The sequence below is a fragment of the Bacillus rossius genome, chromosome 1, assembly GCF_032445375.1.
Source record: "Bacillus rossius redtenbacheri isolate Brsri chromosome 1, Brsri_v3, whole genome shotgun sequence".
NCBI lineage: Eukaryota > Metazoa > Arthropoda > Insecta > Phasmatodea > Bacillidae > Bacillus > Bacillus rossius.
The window spans coordinates 133,704,411-133,724,831 of record NC_086330.1 but is presented as its reverse complement, the minus strand read 5'-3'; the positions used below and the strand labels follow the sequence as shown (position 1 = coordinate 133,724,831).

The 20,421-nt window shown below is 40.0% G+C and overlaps 2 long non-coding RNA genes across 2 annotated transcripts; one reads left to right on the top strand and one right to left on the bottom strand.

Moving 5' to 3' along the window:
• Window positions 1-287: 287 nt before the first annotated feature.
• On the bottom strand, window positions 288-3,307 carry LOC134546168 (uncharacterized). Its single transcript, XR_010079086.1, has 2 exons — window positions 3,112-3,307; window positions 288-1,203 (listed from the first exon to the last, which is right to left on the bottom strand). It is a non-coding gene; the product is annotated as an uncharacterized LOC134546168 (long non-coding RNA).
• A 4-nt stretch (window positions 3,308-3,311) lies between these two features.
• Window positions 3,312-6,761, top strand: LOC134546169 (uncharacterized). The gene is made up of 2 exons (XR_010079087.1): window positions 3,312-3,783; window positions 6,503-6,761. It is a non-coding gene; the product is annotated as an uncharacterized LOC134546169 (long non-coding RNA).
• Window positions 6,762-20,421: the final 13,660 nt, after the last annotated feature.

Here is a 20,421-nt window from a genome sequence, read left to right as displayed (position 1 = left end):
TGCTGTACAAATTATGTAATTTCCATAATGCAGTTATTCATAATAAAAGTTACACACATCAAAATTTAAGCGATAATGGTACTTGTCATTGTTTTCTTTACCGAATAACTACCAGTGGCACTAATGAATTTATGAACACAATTTTCTTTTGCTTCCAAGAGCATTTTTGGGAATGATATGGGAAATATGGACTCTGCCAATTTATTCACATCCTGTGCACACAGCACATAAAAATTATTTTGTAAATTAAATATATATACTTGTTTTATTAAATAAGTACACAAAAATAATTTTATAGACAGTTTATTTTTTACCATTAATTATTTATATTTGTAACATGGGGAGACAACAAAAGTTTTACTTAATTATTTTGATACTACTACAAATTAAAATTCAACTTACTAGGCTACACCAGACGTTAAATTATTAAGTTATTTGTATTGGGCATATGCATTAACTGAAATAATCCAATAATCACTGATGAAAACATTATATTTAAGAACTAAAAAAATTAATAAATTGTATGTCACCAGTATAGTTTTATATTTAACATTTTTTTATACAAACAACCTAGCTTAATAATTTAATTTACTTATCACACAAACACAATACATTGAGGGTAATTACATGATTAAAACTGGTTAGAAACTTACATGAAACTCACCTTAAAAAAAAATAATTTCTTATTGCTGTAAAAATTATAATGAAATTTTCATGCTTGTAGCTTTTCACAATGGAAACAGCTGCAGCTTTGAAGTTTTACAGTAACAAGCCTGGTATAGAAAATATTTCTGGCACCGTAAATTACATAGAAAAAGTTGCACAAGTTTATTCCATACTAGACAACAACAAACCATGGAAAGGCCTGACTGTTGGATCAGATGATGAAAAGGTAAAACTCTAAATTTTGAAATATTTCAATATTATGTCTGTACATAACAAATAGGCTACTCAGAATTATTTGTTTAGTTAATTTTTATAATAACTGATATAAAAACAATACAGTAATAATTTAACATTAAAAGAAATATTTGCATCTATTCATAATCTGCACTTAACAATAAAGATTTTCCTGTATTGGAACATGAAAAATACTTAATGATCATTTCTTATGTAGACATTTCTTGGTTTCTTGGAGTATATTGACACATGGGAATTATCCACCAAATATCAGCCAGAATTGTTTCTTTCACCATCAACAGCCTGTGGAATAAGAGTAATGATAACATCAATCATTGAGTTGTCACATACACTTAATTCTATTGGCTTTCGTTACCTTCTCACATCAAAGGTCAACCAAAACATATTGGAGGTATGTATTATTTAAAAAAAAACATTCATTGCTGATTTTTTAAAGCAAATAATAGCTAATTAACTAATCCTTATGTGATGTCTATAGGAAAAGTTCAATATTGCAATTGGAATTTAATTTTTTTGCCTTATAAAATTTAAAATAACTATATTTGAGACCTCAGAAAAAAATGTTATGAAATGCAGGAAAGTAATCAGTGTTGAAAATGAAAAATAGGGACAAATTTATGGACATATCAATTGTAGCATTCCCTGCCTCTGAGCACCTGGCGACGACAGAGAGGGCAGGAGCAAGAGACACTACATGCCAAGGGACAAATTAATTCTAGTGCAGGCTTAGTAATACAAATACACATATTATTTCACTGATTTTTCAGCACAATTTGATATATTTAAAAACAATCAGCTAGTAATTTTAAAACGTGATAGTTACAATTGCTTATATTACTTCTCTAAAACATATGTTTTGACTTCAGTGAAATTCCATTGAAACATAAAAAATACAGCTTTGGTACTTCATTATAAAAGTTCACAATTTTAAAACATATTACATGGATATAGAATATATGTTTTAATTAAGTGTGGTACTTTGCAATGAGATTTCAATTTAATAAACAAATAATTAAATTGAGGCCATCACTTACAGCATAATAAATAAGTAAATTAAATATAAAAAATCCAACTTAAAACCTTTACACATATCTACATGGTGTATTCTCCACTCTTATGAAGGCAACCATGTGGTTGAAAATTTGAATTATTTTGTTTGTCCCGTTTCCATTTTAATAACTAATAGTTCTGCAACATACACATAAAACTAACCTAACCAATCATTCACTCCATTTCACAGTAATTTTAATGTAGCTAACCTAACGTTTCTACATGTTAAAACAGTATACTACAATAACATAATTTTTAAAAAATATGTCAAGAATTTTGATACTGTGAAAATGGTTGGTTAGGTTATATTTAGTAAGCTGCGTTTAAAATACTTAAATAGTGGGTGTGGACAGTTGGTTAGGTTAGTTACATTACAACGATTGAGATATTAAAATAGTCAGTTGAGTTAGGCTAACTACAAAAAAAAATAGTAAAATCGTTTAGTTAAGAACCGCCCCTTTAAACTACACATCCAATGGCATTGATCTAATTATTTAATTTTTGCTTCACATAGTGCTTGAAGATTAAGCACAAAAGGAACAACCATTTACCTACCACATTTTATCCCTATTTCAAATTTCTAAACAAGCACAAATGCTGCAAGTAGATGGGTGCACCATACAAGCTCACTACACTCATAGTTTTGAAAACCAAATTTCACAGTGAAGCGATGAAAAGTTGAAAAAACAATTATTTTTCTCTTAAATATCTTAGTAAATCACCAATGTTTTGTGTCCGTAAATTTTAAATTCGGACTTGCTGTAACTGATAATGGAATATGGTATGTAAATTGTATTAGTGGCATGAATAAAATTTACGTTAAGCTTGGAAAGACTGTCGCATATCCCGAGAAATCAGTCGAATAATAACCAAGCGAAAGGTTGTTTATGTTATGCTTGCTATATTAACAAGTAAATCTGTAATTGAAGTACAAAGCTTACCTGCAGGTAAAGTGAAGTAAGGTAAAGTGAGGTCATGACCTCAACTTCACTTTAGTTATTATTCGCCTAATTTCCATTAATCCGAGAATCAACAACATTCACAAACTAAATAGTATAGTTACTGTGATATCAAACCGATAAAAACAAACAAGCACATCTTTTTTCATCCAGACATAACTTACCTCAAATATTTGCTTACCTTCATATGCAGATTGCTCGCGGCGAAACATAAACGCAGTATAGCTTTTATTTACGTGCCCAAAAGGCACAAAGTTGTGAAATTTACACGTTCTTAACGGAAGACTTGTTCAATATAATTCTTGCAAACAAAAAACACATAACTAAATACCATACCGACTATTTTATTTTACTTCAATGCGGTTCACCCCCATAGATCGACATGCCCTTCGGGCTGGTTCGTACATGTTCGGTTTTTTTTTTTTTTTTTATCTGTACGTTCAAAACAAACATTGCAATATTGATCAAAAAATTGTTGACTAATGTTATTTTATATTTTTTTAAGAGTAAAACACATGTACACAAATATTTCCTTTTACTAATTATGAGATTTTCAGGTAAGTTATTGAGCTATTTCTGTTTGATTTGTTAGGAGATTAGTTTTGTCCGTTTACAAGTTAACATTGCTTGTGTTATTCTTGGCAAGTAATCATTTCTTATATAAATTTTTGTACACTATAGGCTTATCTTTTTAAATTTTAGGTAGCGTGTGGAGATTTCATCTTATGTTCATGAGCGCACAACGTATAAAATATAAAATCATAAGAAATGTTTTCTGGTGGTGTGTAGCAGTTAACCGCATTTAAGTAAAAGTATTTTAAAATGATTGTTACCAGAGCTGAATTACATTCAGGTGAGTGCACTTAATATAATTTGGGGTATTGCAGGAAAAATTATAAATTCCTAAAGTGTTTTTTACTTCCTGACATGTTTAAAATTATTATTCTCTATGAGGGTTGTTTGATACTGCAAGTAGTTTATCATGTTTAACATGTGGATAGGTTAGGATTATTTATTACAAATCTGTAATATTGAGATACTGCCCTTGGGTTAGCTGGATTAAAAATACAGTGAAATTTGTTAGGTTAGTAACATTATACGTACAGTGATTCTAAGTACAGTGGAATTTACATTTGGTTAGCTTGGAATAGCACCAATTAAAAATTCTGTAAAATCAATTGAACGGTTGGATGTTACTAACCTAATCTAACCAACCAATATACATTTTACAGTGATTTTTTAGGTTATTATCTCACATTGCTGCTTTTTGTATGCAAAATAAACTTTGGACACTTTTTTTTTAACTTTAAATATGTACCTGTATTTACTCTGAAAAAAGTTTTTTCTAAATTCAGACTGGTTTTTGAGAAATCACTGTTTATAGGTTACATTACATTACCTGTGCAGTAAAGGGCCTGTCACCATGTTGTTCTTTAATTGAGTTGCAGATCTTGTTGTTTTTCATACACAAATTGTCTATTTTTTATTTGGATATTGCAATGCAGTAACATAAATTAACACATTAAAAAAGTTATGTGACTCCTTATTGTGCATTCCAAACCCAAAGCATCAGTCCTTGAGAGCGATATTTTTTAGCAGTTTATAGGTGCAAAATTCTGATTTTTTACGTGAGACAACACATAACCTGACATATAAAATAAATTTTCATTTTGTAACAAATGATTCCTTTTATACGTCAGGTTACGTGCTATTGCAGGTAACTAATCTGCGCTTTGCGCCTCCATACTGCTATAAAAAATCCCTGTCAAGGGTTGGCGTTTTGGTTTGGATACACATTAGAGACTCGTAACTTTTTTTAAAACTATTATTTACGTTTCATTAGGTTATAATATTCAAATAAAAAATATATACATTCTTATATATATGGAAAACCACAGGATCTGCTATGCAATTAGAGGGGAAAATGGTAACAGCTGCTTCACTGCATAAGCTATCTAGCGTGACCTGCAAAATGTGATTTCTTGAAAACCAGTAGGAATTAAGAAAAGCTGTTTACAGTTTTAATAGAGGAAGGTTTTTAGTGTCTGAAGCGGTATTTTCAAAATTTTATAATTTAATTTATGGATAAGCAGCAACAAAAGAAAATTACTTTTTTTAAATTTAGCTAACCAACCATTCACATGATTTTACAAATTTTGTATTGTTTATACTTACCTACTTTAACATTAAACTACTGTTAAACAATTTATTTCAATTTTTTAAAAATATATTTGGGAATTAGTGCAGTATAATCGAAGACGTTTACTGTATTGATGATTGATTTACTTTATTGATGCACAATGAAGTTGTATAATTGTTGGATTGGTTAAGCAAATTCAAGCATCAAGGGTACTGATCAATGGTTTTTAACATTATATTTTCTTAATGAATCCATTGGTAAAACGTTAAAACACTGGAATGGCTAAATTTCCATCGACTGCTTATGTTTTTTTCCGCATGCTCACTTGAAAACAATTACAGGGTTATACTGTAGTTCACAGTTGCAATACTTGGTTAGGTTAGTTACATAAGTGCTGTTAAATCATGAAAATGGTTAGGGAAAGGTAACTTCTTCATAACTACTGTAAAATGGTGTAAGCAATTATTCTTTAGGTAAGTTTACCTAGACTTTAAAAATAATTTATTTGGCGAAGTACATAGTACTAAGAATTACTATTTATCAAATTTGGTTTGTGTGGAAAAGTTGTTACTCTAGGAAATTTCTGAATCCATCTTTGTAGGAATATAAACTAATATTATTAGAAACAAAAAAAGAACAATGTGTGGTATATTTTAATTTTCTAACACGCTCTGAACTCTGCAGTTATGCGATTACCGATAATAATTGTAAATCATTGCAATATACATCCGACACATTTTGTAGTGATTTCACAACTGTACTATGAAGTAATGCCATCGACTGCTGCAAAATAACATGCTGACATCTATTCTTGTGTAGGCATTTTGTTGATACAACTAAAATATGAACATATAGGATATATATAGAATCTTACAAATTTTGGTAACCTACCTACTAATACTCTCCCCAAAGACTTTGGTTAGATACTTAAAAAAAAAAAAAAAAAAAAAATTAACTGCTTATGTGACATGCATTACGTGAAATTAATTCAACTTGTAAACATTTTGCTTGAGTCAAAGCCTAGATTTGCTTAAGCTAATAACAAGCAATTACATCACTTGAGGCCCTGAGAAATAAACTTCTAAAATTGTGTAGTTACTTGGATTGTTAAATACCTAGTTTTTCTGCAATAATGGGCACAAGAGCAATAGAATTATGTTTTTCATATAATTTTTTTTCACATAAATGAGTTTTTGTCAAAAAGTATTTGGAAAAAATATCTATTTGAAAGGACAAAGAAAAATGTTAATTGTAGTACATAAATGAGAATATACCAAAATATTTAATGTATCAAATTTCTAACTAAAATGGTTTTGAAATTAATTTATCATTCTGGTATGCATAACTTTTTTCTTTGATACATTTATTTATCAGTTTCATTTCTCTTTAGCACAATATAAATCATTTAACTTTGATTTCTTTTTTGTTTCAGGCTTGTGGAGAACAGCTTTTTTTTAATCTACTCTTTGGCTGGCGAATGTAAATAAGCAATGATTTCGTGAATGCAGCGAGAGAGTTTATTTGATGTATTTTAAAATCACTGATAATATTTATTGATGTATTTTAAAATCACTGATAATATTTATTGATGTATTTTAAAATCACTGATAATATTTGTTTTGTGGCTGGAAGATGGTAACCATGGTGACTTGTGAATTTTTATGAAGATTAATAAAAAGCAGTAAAAATTATTAATGGTTGTCAGAAGGAATTTTTTTTTCAATAATCAATCAAACATCTACACTCTACAGTAACAATTTTCCTTAACTCAAATAATATTTCAATACATATCTTATAAAGTATTCATATATGTACAATAAGACCAATTTTGAGCTAGTCTGATATCAGTATATTAGTTATTATGAACATATACTATCAGAACTACCATTTGCATATAGTGCACATACATACATAACACTAGCCAACAACCATTAAAAAAAAACACTATACACTTACATAAAAAAAAACAAATCATAGACAAGTACAGATTATTCACTATTATATTCTAGAGCCAATTCCAATAAGTGTATTATCAATAAAAGAAAATAATTTTTTTTAAATAACAATATTTCGATATGAAGGAAAATCTGTATTCTGAAGTTCTTGTATATGTTTGGTATCAATCAATGTAAATTAATCAATCTTTGATATAAAAAAAAATCCGAAAATGATTAATAAATTAAAAAAATTATTGCCTACCAGCTCTGGGTTTTGCATGAGGGTTCAAGTTCTCTGACTTCTGAGATTACAGACAAGATTTTAATTAATAATACTATTGGCTTCATTACTAGATTATCTTTAAACCTATAATTTTTTATTTGAATCAGTTCATTGAACTGAAATATTTGCAGCAATTTCTTTAAATGTTTATGAACTTGGATTATTTAAAATACAAATGTAGGTAGGCTTACTAGACCTTTAATGCCATAAGATTGTAATCACATAGGCCTAATTTCACATTTACAACTTAAGTCTTGGAGCTGATTTACATTAATATTTGTGCTAGACTTTGTAATTCTTAAAATTTTATTTTCTGCAATGTTCCAAAGAGCATTGCTCTATTTTGGAACAAAACAATTTAATCTGACAGTTTGTTACAACACTATTCTTCATAAAACAATGCACGTTAGCCTGTATAATATGAATTAGATCTAACATAAAAACTACAAACTGCACATTTGCACTTAAAATATTCATCAAACAGTTAGGCAAAGAGATTAAACATAACATTTAACTCTTAAATCGTCATACTTCATTTTAGTTATCACACTTATGCCTGTATGTGAACGGGATCAGAAATTAGCACTGCAAATGCACTTTTAACACTAATAATTAATTATATCAAACACAAATGATATCAGTAACATCATACTTCATTTTTGGTGTTACAGTAAGCTTCCATAAATGTTTCTTTTTCTCAGAACATACATCAGAAAAATTTTCTTGAATTTAAAAATTACAATAAATTTTTAAATACCTAATGATTTGTTAGATAGCAAACCTTCAAAATATGATTTACTTCCAATTTTTGGATTAACGGCATTGAAGTTTTGTATTGTTTGCCATGGAAAACAATGGAAATAAATAATTAAAAATATAAAGACACAACTGAATCAGCTGTAGTTGAACATACAGAACCAGCGAGGAGAATAAAAATATAATAAAATATATGTTATTATGTTCACTAAAGGTATGCAATGGATGGAGGATGCCCTACATTAATAATAATTAGTAACAGAGAACAAAGCAAATTTGTAAAGAAGAGACTTTTAACAGTAGTAGAATAATAAAATTCCGAAAAGGGCTGTTTCAAAAATTGCAAACATTCCTACACATAAGAAGCCCTTAATCTCAAAGACTTCATTCAGTACACTGGTCATTACCTGCTGCTCACGATCTGTAAAGGTAAGGTAATTAAATTAATGGTGGAAAAGGTAATAAGCATTAGGTTTGTGGTCTTATAAATGTGGTCATTAGAGGCAAACATTAAGTCTCTGTGTTTAAGTGCTCTGGGTTTGATTATCAGCAGGGTCATTAATGGATCTTTTGATAGTGGGGAACACAGCAAACATTGCAGTGGTTAGTTGGTTTTCTCAGAGTTCTTACGTTACTTCACCCACCCATTCTGTCATATCATTAGCATTTTATAGCCCTTCATTTTTTTGTAATGATCTAGAGGTCACCAAGCTGAAAGCTAAATTAATTTCCTTCATTGACAGATATAAGGGTTGAGGATTTGAAGCAAGCAAGATAAACATTTTAATGTTGCTTGCTTCGTCTTCTACAGAAAATTGAATCTAATATTTTGAATTGCTCCTGTGCTGCACTACTTCTGACAGAACGAGTAACCTGCACTTTTTAAGGCATCAAAGAAATTGTTATAACCGATTTCACTGTCTACATATCCCGGAATAGTGTTATCTTTATCACTTTTGGTACAATTTTGCAATTTATCTCTTGCTAGATCAAAAAACGATATCATTGTTCACGTTCAAAAGCTGTAGCTATAGCCCGCGCTTTTCTACTACCGAAGTTACCCGATCGAGCGACGTACTTCGGAACTGTTCGTGCATGTCGATCTATGGGGGTGAAACTTAGGCTGTCCCCATACCCTCCCAAAAAAAAAATACACTTAGTTTTAGTCAACGACGTATATATATGTCGTTGGTTTTAGTTAGGTTAGGAAAAAAAATTGCCACGGAGAAAGCTCTTCTCAATAATTTATGGGGAAATAAAAGTGAAATAATATTTTAACAGTATTATTTTTGAAGGTAGTGATGGTAGCAGTGACAAATTTTGTTCCTGACACACACCGTGACCTTGTTGCTTAAATGTAAATTGGAGTTTTTTTATTAATAAATATAGTGTAACATAATCTCCTAATAATTGTATATTTTTATATCTGTGACATACAACATGTAATCATTGATAAACCAAATTAGTTCATAGTTTATTGGAATTATTAACTATGCATTTTTACAAATGAAATTAATATCTTCTATATTATTTATAAATATTTTAAAATAAAATATTTTAATTAAAATATAACATTAATCATCACATTTTTAATAATACTCAAAACACGAAAACTGGGCAATAACCTACTTTACCGAACTAACAGTGTTTGTTTGGCTATTTTTTTTTTCAATTTGGACAATAAAATTTAGTTCAGATTCACAAATGATTTTTAACAGAGTAACTGGACACGCCAGGGTCGCATACCTCGCCGAGAAAATACTCATGTGTCACGTGTCGCTGCTGCGGAAAGTCACAATTAATTTCCCGGCGCCGTTACTCTTAGGGACCTGCGACTCGCACCGCAGTGACACACCCGCAGCGACTTGCGCCAGTGACACGCTCTGCAGCGACACGTGACCCGTGACATTCCAACCGTGCCGTTACTTTTAGCGACCTGCGACCCACACCGCAGCGACTCGCACCGCGGTGACACACTCGTAGCGACACGTGACCCGTGACACGCATCGCAGCGACAAGTGGGAAGAGACGTGACATTGGCCCGGTTACTTATAGCTAAAGTCACCACCGTGACACGTGACATTGCAGTCGCTGTGACAAAGTCACCGTGACAGTAAATATTCCCCATCCCTACCTGAAGGACCGCTCCTACTCCTACCTCCTCTGGTAGGCAGCAACCTTTCTGAAGGACCGCTCTTACTCCTACCTCCTCTAAAAGGCAGCGACCTCTCTGGGGGACCGCTCCTACCTCTCCCTGCTCTTGGGCAGCGACCCCTGCTCGGGGACCGCTCCCGTTCCTCCCCTCTGCCCCTCCATGCAAAAAGGGGCCGGCCGCAAGTGCTCTCGTCAGCAGGGACGACCCCGGAAGGAGACATCGGAGGAGCTGCTGAAGCTGTACCAGCTGGGCTACTTCACTGGGCTGGCGGAACCCAGCCCTACCTACCATCCCAAATCCCTTGGATAATACTCCTCTGTTCTCTACTCCCCAGGGAACTCGCCCTCTGCTCAATTCCTATCCCCTCATCCCCATCGAAGTTCCTCCTCTCCCCGACCGCTGCCCCCCGAAGCCCTATACGACTGGTGACAGCCCTTGGGACCCGCGGCCGCAGCCCATCTCAGCCAGACTTGCTGCACGGTTGCAAGAGCTCTTCTGCCCAGACGCCTGATCGCGTCACTCATCGGGGGTTTCTACCCCCACCTGAACTACTCCAGGGTCCCCAGCAGAAGCCCGGGACAAGTCAATATGGCGCCCAATGTGGGGCCAGTCAGCTTGGATAAGCTGAGGACCACGCTCTGCCTCTATGAGAGCTATCAGCACAGCCAGAGCAAACATCCACTTCCAGGAGTAAAGACAACACCTGATGGCACCCAACAGAAATACAGCTATGGAGTCTTCACCGTGTGCCGCCCCAGATTGCCGTACCCAGGATGGACCCCAAACCCCCTGCGTGTGTTGCAGGACATTATTCCACTTGCAGTGTCTGGGACGCAATAATCGAGACATCGATCCCCAAGACTTCATCCACATATGCCAAACCTGCCGAGAACAATCACGGGACCAGAAGCCAACATCAGTTGTACCACGCCGATGCTTCGTCCGAGACTGCCCACGGACTGCCCTAGTGGTTACCACCTGCAAGAGCTGCTATCGGTAGTACCATCTATCCTGCTTAGGCTGGGATGAAACCCCACTGAACCTCGCGGAACTCTCTTTCAAGTGCGGGATATGTAGGAACACCCCAGAAATTCCCAGTGGCGCCGAAACGAAGATGACACCGAGGCCCTTCCAGGGACAAGACCATGAGGATCCTGTCAAACAGATCCATCACTGGGAGCAGGCCCTTCAGACCCAGGGAATTCCCCAGGGCGAATGGATTGACCATGTCGGAGGACTACTAATGGGAGAAGCTACTGGATGGTGGAACAGTCATGAAGGACTTTACGACACCTGGGAAGAGTTCGCCTCAAGTTTCGCCAACCAGTTCGGCAGCCTGCCACAAATCGCGGAACTTACTGCCCAGTTGTTCAGCCGCAAGCAGAAGGACAGCGAGGAAATAGAGAGTTTCCTCGCCCGCAAGAAGAAACTATATGAACGCCTCTACCCTGATAGAAATGTGAAGTAATTCCTTCCTACAGCACTGGAATTGGTCAGACCCAACCTACGGCCATTCCTCAGACACCCACCTCCCAAGGATTGGGCAGAACTACATCTCCGAGCAACCGCAGTACAACGGGACTGTCAAGAGACCCGGAGCACTCCCACGGGAAAAGTGAACGCCTTCCCCACTTGGGAGGAGAAACCAGTCAGCCGCCAGGAGGTACCAAAATGCTTGTACTGCCCTGAGAGGCACTTCAACGCAGAATGCCTGGTCCGACGCCAACAGCGGGACACCCAGGACAAGAAGCCCTTGCAGGGAAACGCCTAAGGGGAAGGAAACATACCTCCAGAACCTTCCCCAAGGGAATGGAGGAATACAAGAACCCACTTGCAATATCAAGAGAACCAGAGGGAGCGGGGCAAGTGACGAGCATCCAGCAGGACCACTCTCGGGTCCTACCCCGCCTTTCCGTACAGCTGGGCCATCACCAAACCTATGCATTACTGGATTCTGCAGCCACTACCAGTTACGTAAAAGCCGAGTTGTTTCAGCAGACTGGAGCCGCCATGACCCCACAAGTACAGTATGCCTAACTGGCACAACGGAACACCCGCATTATGCTCCAAGGCAGGACCTCCTTGAAATGCCACATTGGAGACAGGGAAGTGCCAGTTTCCTGCTGGGTAGCCGAGGACCTCCATGAAGAAATGATACTTAGGCAAGACAAGCTTATTGAACAAAAGGCTGTTATGGATTTCGAAGCAGAGTGGATATGTTTTTGGAAGAGCTCCACGCCAAACCCTCTACTGGGTAGCCCAGCGAGTAACTGAGACATCACTACCGGAACTATCATTGGCAAACCTGCAACAAGCCTTCCCTGAGACTCTTCAACAACAATTGGTTGATATGCTCCAGCCCTATAGAGTTGTCTTCATGCCCAATGGAAACCTGCCATGGACTTCAAGTGCATGTCACCAAATCACGCTGAAAGACAACCGTCCCATCTACTGTAGGCCAGGGGATCCCCCACACCACAAGCGGAAGTTGATTGCAGAACAGGTGGCTGAAATGCGGGAGGCGGATATCATAGAGCCCAGCCGGTCTCCATAAAACTCGAAAATTATCATAGTGACAAAAAAAGAACAAGACACCATGCTTTTGCATTAACTTCCAGCCGCTGAATGAGGCGACAGTCAGTGCAGTGCTTCCGGCAGTAAATATCCACGAAACGCTTAAAGCAATTGGGGCAGCACGGGTATTTTCCACCCTGGATCTTAAATCAGGGTACTGGCAGATCCCCATGCACCCAGACTCAAAGCATTTGACTGCCTTCACCACTCCGACAGGGGAGCGTTATCAGTTCAAAGTCATGCCCTTTGGCTTGAAGAACGCCCCTAGTACGTTCCAGCAAATGTTGTCACTGGATGTATTACCGGACCTCATTGGGCAATGCTGCTTTGCCTACCTTGAAGACATTATTATTTTTTACAACTCTTGGGAGGAGCACCTAACCCATCTAGCACAAGTACTGGAACGGTGTCAGTTACACCATCTAACTTGTCATCTAAAAAATTGCCACTTTGGAAAGAGTCAATTGGAGTACCTGGGACACATCGTATCAGCAGATGGAAACGAATCTAATCCAGAAAAAATACAGCCCATCATGAAAGCTGAAGCGCCCAGATCGGTACGTCAAGTCCGGAAGCTATTGGGTCTCTGCAATTGGGTCAGAGAATTTGTACCACATTTCTCTAGTATTTGCCAACCAATTACCGATCTGCTGAGCCCCCAAGTGCGCTTTCACTGGGGGGCCGAACAAGCACAAGCCCTGGCAGACCTTCGCAAGACATTCTCCCAGATCAAGAGGCTAGGCCGACCTGACCCAACCCAGCCATTCACTCTACAAACAGATGCCAGCCAAAAGGGACTAGGAGCGGTACTATACCAGGAACCGACCCCGGGAAACCGAAGGATCATCTCCTATGCCAGCACCAAGCTATCACCGGCAGAACAAAAATACCACAGCAATGAGCTGGAGTGCTTGGCCATCATGTGGGCCATCAAGCAATTTCGGCTATACCTGGAAGACCAGCATTTCACGTTGCGCACTGACAACAGGGCACTAACGAAGCTGGGATCCATGAAGGACAGTAAGGTGAAACTTGCCCGCTGGGCATTGATGCTACAGGAGTTCGATTTCACCATTGAACATTGTGTCGGGAAGGACAATGAGTTCGCAGATGCCTTGTCCCGAGCACCCACAGGGCCACCACTGGACGATGACTTCCAAGACTACGACAGGATCGTCGCAGACCCAAACCCACTCCCTCCAACAGCAAAGGAAGGGATGAGCCTACAGCAAACGGAAATCCCAGGGGAAAGTCTCTGCCAAGCCGTAACACAGGGCCAACAAGCAGCACTTTCAGCGCATACATAATACCCCACCTTCTGAGCAATCGCCCGCTGATCAACAGTTTGCTTGCACCCACCGCCTCCACCCCGCTGGCCTAGTGAGATGGCCTGACAAGGGGGCCAACCAACAACTATTAGTTCCCCGAGCCTTAAGGAAAAAGGTAGTAAGGGAATACCATGATGCGGCTCTTGCCGGCCACCCCGGCATGGCGGAAACCCGGAGGGCAATCCAAAAGGGATATACCTGGGACGGGATGAAGAGGGATGTGGAAGAGTATGTAGGGCAATGCTATCGGTGCAACATGGCCAAAGCACACCGACCTGCGGGGCCCGACCACCTTCATCCTTGCCACCCAGAGAAACTCTGGGAAAAAGTAGCAACCGACCTCATGGGGCCATACCCCAAGAGTGCCCAGGGAAATCGATTCCTATTAGTAGTTACCGACCTTTTCTCCCGATGGGTGGAGGCATTTCCTTTGAGAACCTCTAAAGCACCATAGTTAATACAAACCTTGGAGAATGAAGTCTTCTCACGCTGGGGATATCCCAAACAGATCCTTACAGACAATGGGAAGCAATTCACCGGAGAACAATGGGACAAAGCCTGCAAGCGATGGCGAGTGAACAGATGGACCACCGCAATGTACCATCCCAGGGGGAACCCCACAGAGCGAAGGAATCAAGAAATTAAAAAGGGAATACGGATTCGGTTTGGGGAAGACCACCGCCAATGTGACTTGCATATCCCATCGATATTATTCTCCCTTCGGAACAGATACAATGAAGCGTTCGGCTGCAGCCCCGGCCAGTTGCTGCTGGGAAACGAACTTCCCCAACCTGGAGAATGGGAGTTACCCACTACCCAACCCCAACAAGCCGAAGAAGCATAGGAGCAAATTCCGCACACCGGAGCCGAAGCCGAAGCCGAAGCCCGACAACAAGCTGCCAGAGAACATCAGTGTCAATACCACCAAAGGGTTCAACCTGCACCTCCTGAAGGAGTACAAGAATCAACACTCCAAGTAGGGGACTGGGCCTACTGGCGGACACACCCAATGTCCTCACAGGAGGATAACTTCTGCGCCAGCCTCTCCCCTAGGTGGCAGGGACCCTACCCAATCGTGGGGAGACGCGGGCAAGTTCTCGACCTAGAAATGAATCCTCAGAAGACCATCAAAGTCCACCAAAAGGACCTACGAAAATCCCCACTAAGGGATCCTACCGGAAAACCTAACCCGGGCCCAGATAACCTCCCCAAATCCCCATCATTAGGGACAACGTCATCAGGACCCCAAGACACTCGGCAAGAAGAAAACACCACTCCAAGAATACAGTCCAGTCCATGCCAGAGGCTACGGCCACGGGACCGCCTCACCAAACCGGCACGGTACAGGTTGTCATAAAGCGAAGTGTAGTGGCCAGTGTAGAGGAGCCAACCCTGGGACTGAAGCCCAGCGTGCTGACTCCTGGCATGTGCAACGATCCCAGCCAAGGCCACAGAGCGAGGGGGGCGAATTGTCATGTCCACCAGTTTGGCCTCGGCTGTTATGATAGCACAAGCCCCAAGTGCGCCACCCATCCTACATAATCTATGGGGAGGAAAGTTAGTTCACTTGAACAGTATTATTTAAATAGCGACCTCCCTGAAGGACTGATCCTACTACTACCTCATCTGGCATGCAGCGACTTTACTGAAGGACTGCCTTTACTCCTACTAGAGATGGTTGTTACAGCAATTTCGGTATCTGTTCCAACCTGATACTGATACAGTAATGTACCTAGTTACAAGTATATGATACTTCTGTATCAGACAGTCCCAGGAAGAACAAAGTAGTGATGGGCAGAACGGTTCTTTTGACCGAACCGGTACTTTCGGATCAGTTCCGTGAAAGATTCGTTCATCTCGGTCATTTCGTTCTTTTCTGTGAATAGGATCTGGCTCTTTTATCAGGTGTCGTAACTCGTTCATCCTTTAGAGTATTGGCTACGTGTTTGCTTCCAGCCTCCCCTCGTTATCGCGTGACCCGATAACGAGAGGAGGCTGGATCGCGTGGGTGGTTATCTTTATCTACTCTGCATGGGTAAATGAAATTTCAAACGTCTAGTTGTATACTGACTGTTATAAAATTATTGACTGTTGATCGCTGCAAATGCTTCATGCAGTGATTCTATATAATACGGGAGCATTAAATCTAAGAATGTTAGGTACAAAAGTGATCTTTCTTAACTTTAATTTGTAATCGCACTATTATAGCTAGTACTTGAACATTGCTTTTCGTAGCCAGTGAATCACAGTTGCGTATATGAAACAAGATTATTTATATTGTATTACTTTTTAAGTTACAAATATTAATATACAGGCTATTTACACTCTAGAGAGAGTAAAGTGTTTACATGTAGACCAACACATTTAGAGAAAAAAAGACAAAAATTGAATACTACTACTGCGATTCAGTATGAAGAGAGAAAAATGAAGTAGGTACATTAATTAACACCTAAATGGTAAGTGTGAACATTTGTAGTTACTTTCCCTGTTATTTTTAATTCATGTTTTTTTTTCCCCCAAATTTGTGTATGTGAATGTGAAAACGCAATTTTAAACCACTACTTAACAGTTGACATTTTCAGGTATAGATACTTTTCATGTTACCCTATTTTATTTGATCAGATATCGTTTGCTCTTATGAACATGCTCACGCTGTGATTACTAATTCTTCAGACTCCTGACGTCATGAATCATTTCACGAACGAATCAGACCGGGCGCGTGGCCGGTTCTCTCATCTCGTTCTCTCGTTCTCTCCGCGTTTTCGTTCTTCCGAATCTTTCAAGGTACCGGCTCTCAAAGAGCCGGTTGGTTCTCTCGTTCTCTCCGCATTTTCGTTCTACCGAATCTTTCAAGGTACCGGCTCTCAAAGAGCCGGTTCTTTACATCGCGAACGAATCGCAAGATTTCGTTCTCTCAAAGATTCGTTCTTTTTGAACGAATCGTTAACGAACGACCCATCACTAGAACAAAGCTCCGCGTACGCAGACCGTGCGACCAGAAGGAGAATCTGATACATTATTTATCAGGCCAATGTTGGAGTATGCGGCGGCGGTCTGGGACCCCTACCTGGTGACTGAGGTGAAGGAGCTGGAAGGGGTGCAGCGCAGAGCGGCTAGGTGGGTGATGGGAATGTGGAGAAGGAGGGAGGGGCAGGATGGGAAACTGCATAGCCCAACGGAAATGATTAAGGAGTTGGGGTGGGAAACGTTACAGAGGAGAAGAAGAGTGGAAAGGTTGGTCAGGATGTTCAAGGTGCTGAAGGGGGAGGGGGGATGGGGGCAATTGGGAAGCAAAGTACATAGAGGGGAGTACAGAGGACGAAGAGACCACAGATGTAAGCTCCAGAGGGTGTGGAGGCGGACAGAGAGAGGGCGGAACACCTTCCTGGTGAGGACGGGGAGGGAGTGGAATGGGCTGGGGGAGGAAATGGTGGAGGTCAGGGATGGGAGGGAGCTGAGGAGAAAGCTGATGGAGGGGGGGGGGGAGAGGGGAGTGAGTGGGAGTTCTTGCCACCGGGTGAAAGCCCAATTGCAGGTTAAGTAATAATAATAATAATAATAATTTATCACGCCCGGTAATTCTCTACCTCTGTTACTCTCATGCCCGCCTGATACAGCCAGTATCAATCAGTTCAACATTCACTGCAATTCGTCCTGGCCGTGTATCACCATGTACATTGTTGCGGGCTGTCATCCTTTGTAGTTAGTATCTTTATAGTGAAATAAGGAATCGATAAGTGCACGAAAAAGACTTCATTTGTGTGGAATTTTTTTACGGAAAATAATGAGTTTGCTAATTGTAATTTGTGTAAACAAAAACTGAGTTATAAATCATAATCGACTAATCTGAAGAAACATTTGAAACGTAAACATTGATATAGTATGCTCACTAATGTACGTATCTGTTTTTTTATTTTTAATTTTTGATAAAATCTTTTAATGTATGAAAACACTAGTTACTAATTGTTTTCGGGAAAAAAAGTCCATATGTTGATTACATCTGTTATTAGTGTCAACTGAGAATTTATTTGCATTTTCATAGCTGTTAGGTGCACAAATATAAATATTATATCTTGTATTAATGTACTTTTTAATATTAAAATTTCATTAGTTTTATTATTGAACGAGACTGTGCACGCACTGCGCACTTAGCGTACTTTGATGTGGGACAATAACCAAACGACTCGTAACAATTTCGCTTTGCGCCTCTCCTTCAACGCCTTCCCCTGCGCTTCCTCCCCTACATTATTTCCCTTCTTTATACCTTATTCGTCATTCCTGCTCCCTCCCCTTTAACAAGCTCCGCCCAAGTGACCATCATCTGCGATCGGGTTCTGCGCACATTGGCCGTGGTGTTGTTCCAGGCGAATTCTGTACTGATACTAAAATTCCTGATACTTTTCAAGTGTACTTGTTTGCCGTACCTGATACAGGCCCGTATCAGTGACAAAGTATCAGGTTGATACTTTTCGACCCACCTCTAACTCCTACCTCCTCTGGTAGGCAGCGACCTCTGTAAGGGACTGCTCTTATCTCTCGCTGCTCTTGGGCAGCAACCCCTACTCGGGGACCGCTTCCGGTCCTCCCCTCTTCCCCTCCATGCCAAAAGGGGCCGGCCACAAGCGCTCTCGCCAGCACTGACGACCCCGGAAGGAGACATCGGAAGAGCTGCTGAAGCTGTACCAGCTGGGCTACTTCACTGAGCCGGCGGAACCTAGTTCTACCTACCATCCCGAATCCCTTGGACAATACTCCCCTGTTCCCTACTCCCCTGGGCACTCGTCCTCTGCTCAATTCCTATCCCCTCATCCCCATCGAAGTTCCTCCTCTCCCCGACCGCCGCCCCCCGAAGCCCTATACGACCGGTGACAGCCCTCGGGACCCGCGGCCGCAGCCCATCTCGGCCTGACTTGCTGCACGGCTGCACAAGCTCTTCGGCCCAGACGCCTGATCGCGTCACTCATCGGGGGTTTCTACCCGCACCTGAACCACTCCAGGGTCCCCCGCAGAAGCCCGGGACAAGTCAGCCTGGTACATGACATTGTTAGAGATAAGGTTCTTTTATAAAGTGGTCGAACCTCTGTGCCAGAGGAAGATGTGGACCATGTCCGAACATCATTTTTGTTAGATTTCCCAAACAACTCAGTCGAAAACCTGTTGAACATTTTTCACGTGCAACCATACAGTTTCAAGCTGGTACAGACACCAAACAGGATATATATGGTCCAGTGGCGAGGTGTGAGGTTTACATGAGGGGAAGCAACAACTCCGTTCACATCAAAACATGTTTTGTTGGTTGGTTAGGGGGGGGGGGGGGAGAGGGGGCGGTCCGGCCCCCCCCCCCCCGGGAAAATATGGATTTCAAGTTACAAAATGGTGCTATTTAAGTAGTTTTCTTAACTGAACATTGACTACTCCACAGGTAGAAAAATTGACATTTTTTTTAAATAAATTATTTTAAAAAAAAATAATGTTTGACTTACATTATTCTGATAGTAAAATACCTACTCTACATTAATTATATACTACGTGGGAGTGTAGTATCATCGATATCTGGTACAGAATATATAAACAGACAACACATGGCAAAGTAAGTACTTAAAATAAAGAGAAGAACCTCATAAAAATTTACTAGAATAGTAAAAATTAAATCTTGGTATTTTTCGTACCAACACAAAATAAATTATCTTCATTCGTGATCAGAAACTCTGTTAACTGGTACGTGTACCAAGAAACTGGCACGACAATCATTCCTGAAATGCCACGATTTTTTTTCCTAGCCTAAATTATTCTAAGTGTGTAAGGGGAGGGTCCAGGTTAGGGGAGGACCTAAGTGTGTCTCAGGCCGAAGCCTATACACTCTACCATGCGGGTTTTTAACCATGCGGGACAAGGGCGCGTGCATCGTGTGCTATTGGGGTTTACTGGCCAGCCATGGCTGCGATTGGCGCCATGACTGACGCCCCATTGGTCGCCTAGCTTAAAAGCTAGCTAATGTGACCCAGGTAAAACCTGCATAGACACAGGGAAAACCCTGGGCCGGGTCATGCGGGGATCAATTAACATGCATTAAGCAAGCAGGTAACTACTGGACAAGAGGGAAGAAGGGTCCAGGTAAGAAGAGTTGGAGGGGCTGAAAAATCAACCATGCTGGAGTTGGGTGATTGGGCCTTGCGGCCCGCATTTAAATGTTGGGTACTCCTGGGTTATTATTAACCAGGGGCGCATGCGCCCCCAGGGGCGAGCGACTTCACTTGTCAGCCCAGCCCAGCTGCCCAGGCAGCCACAGTTAAACCAGATGTGGGCAGACGAGCCAGT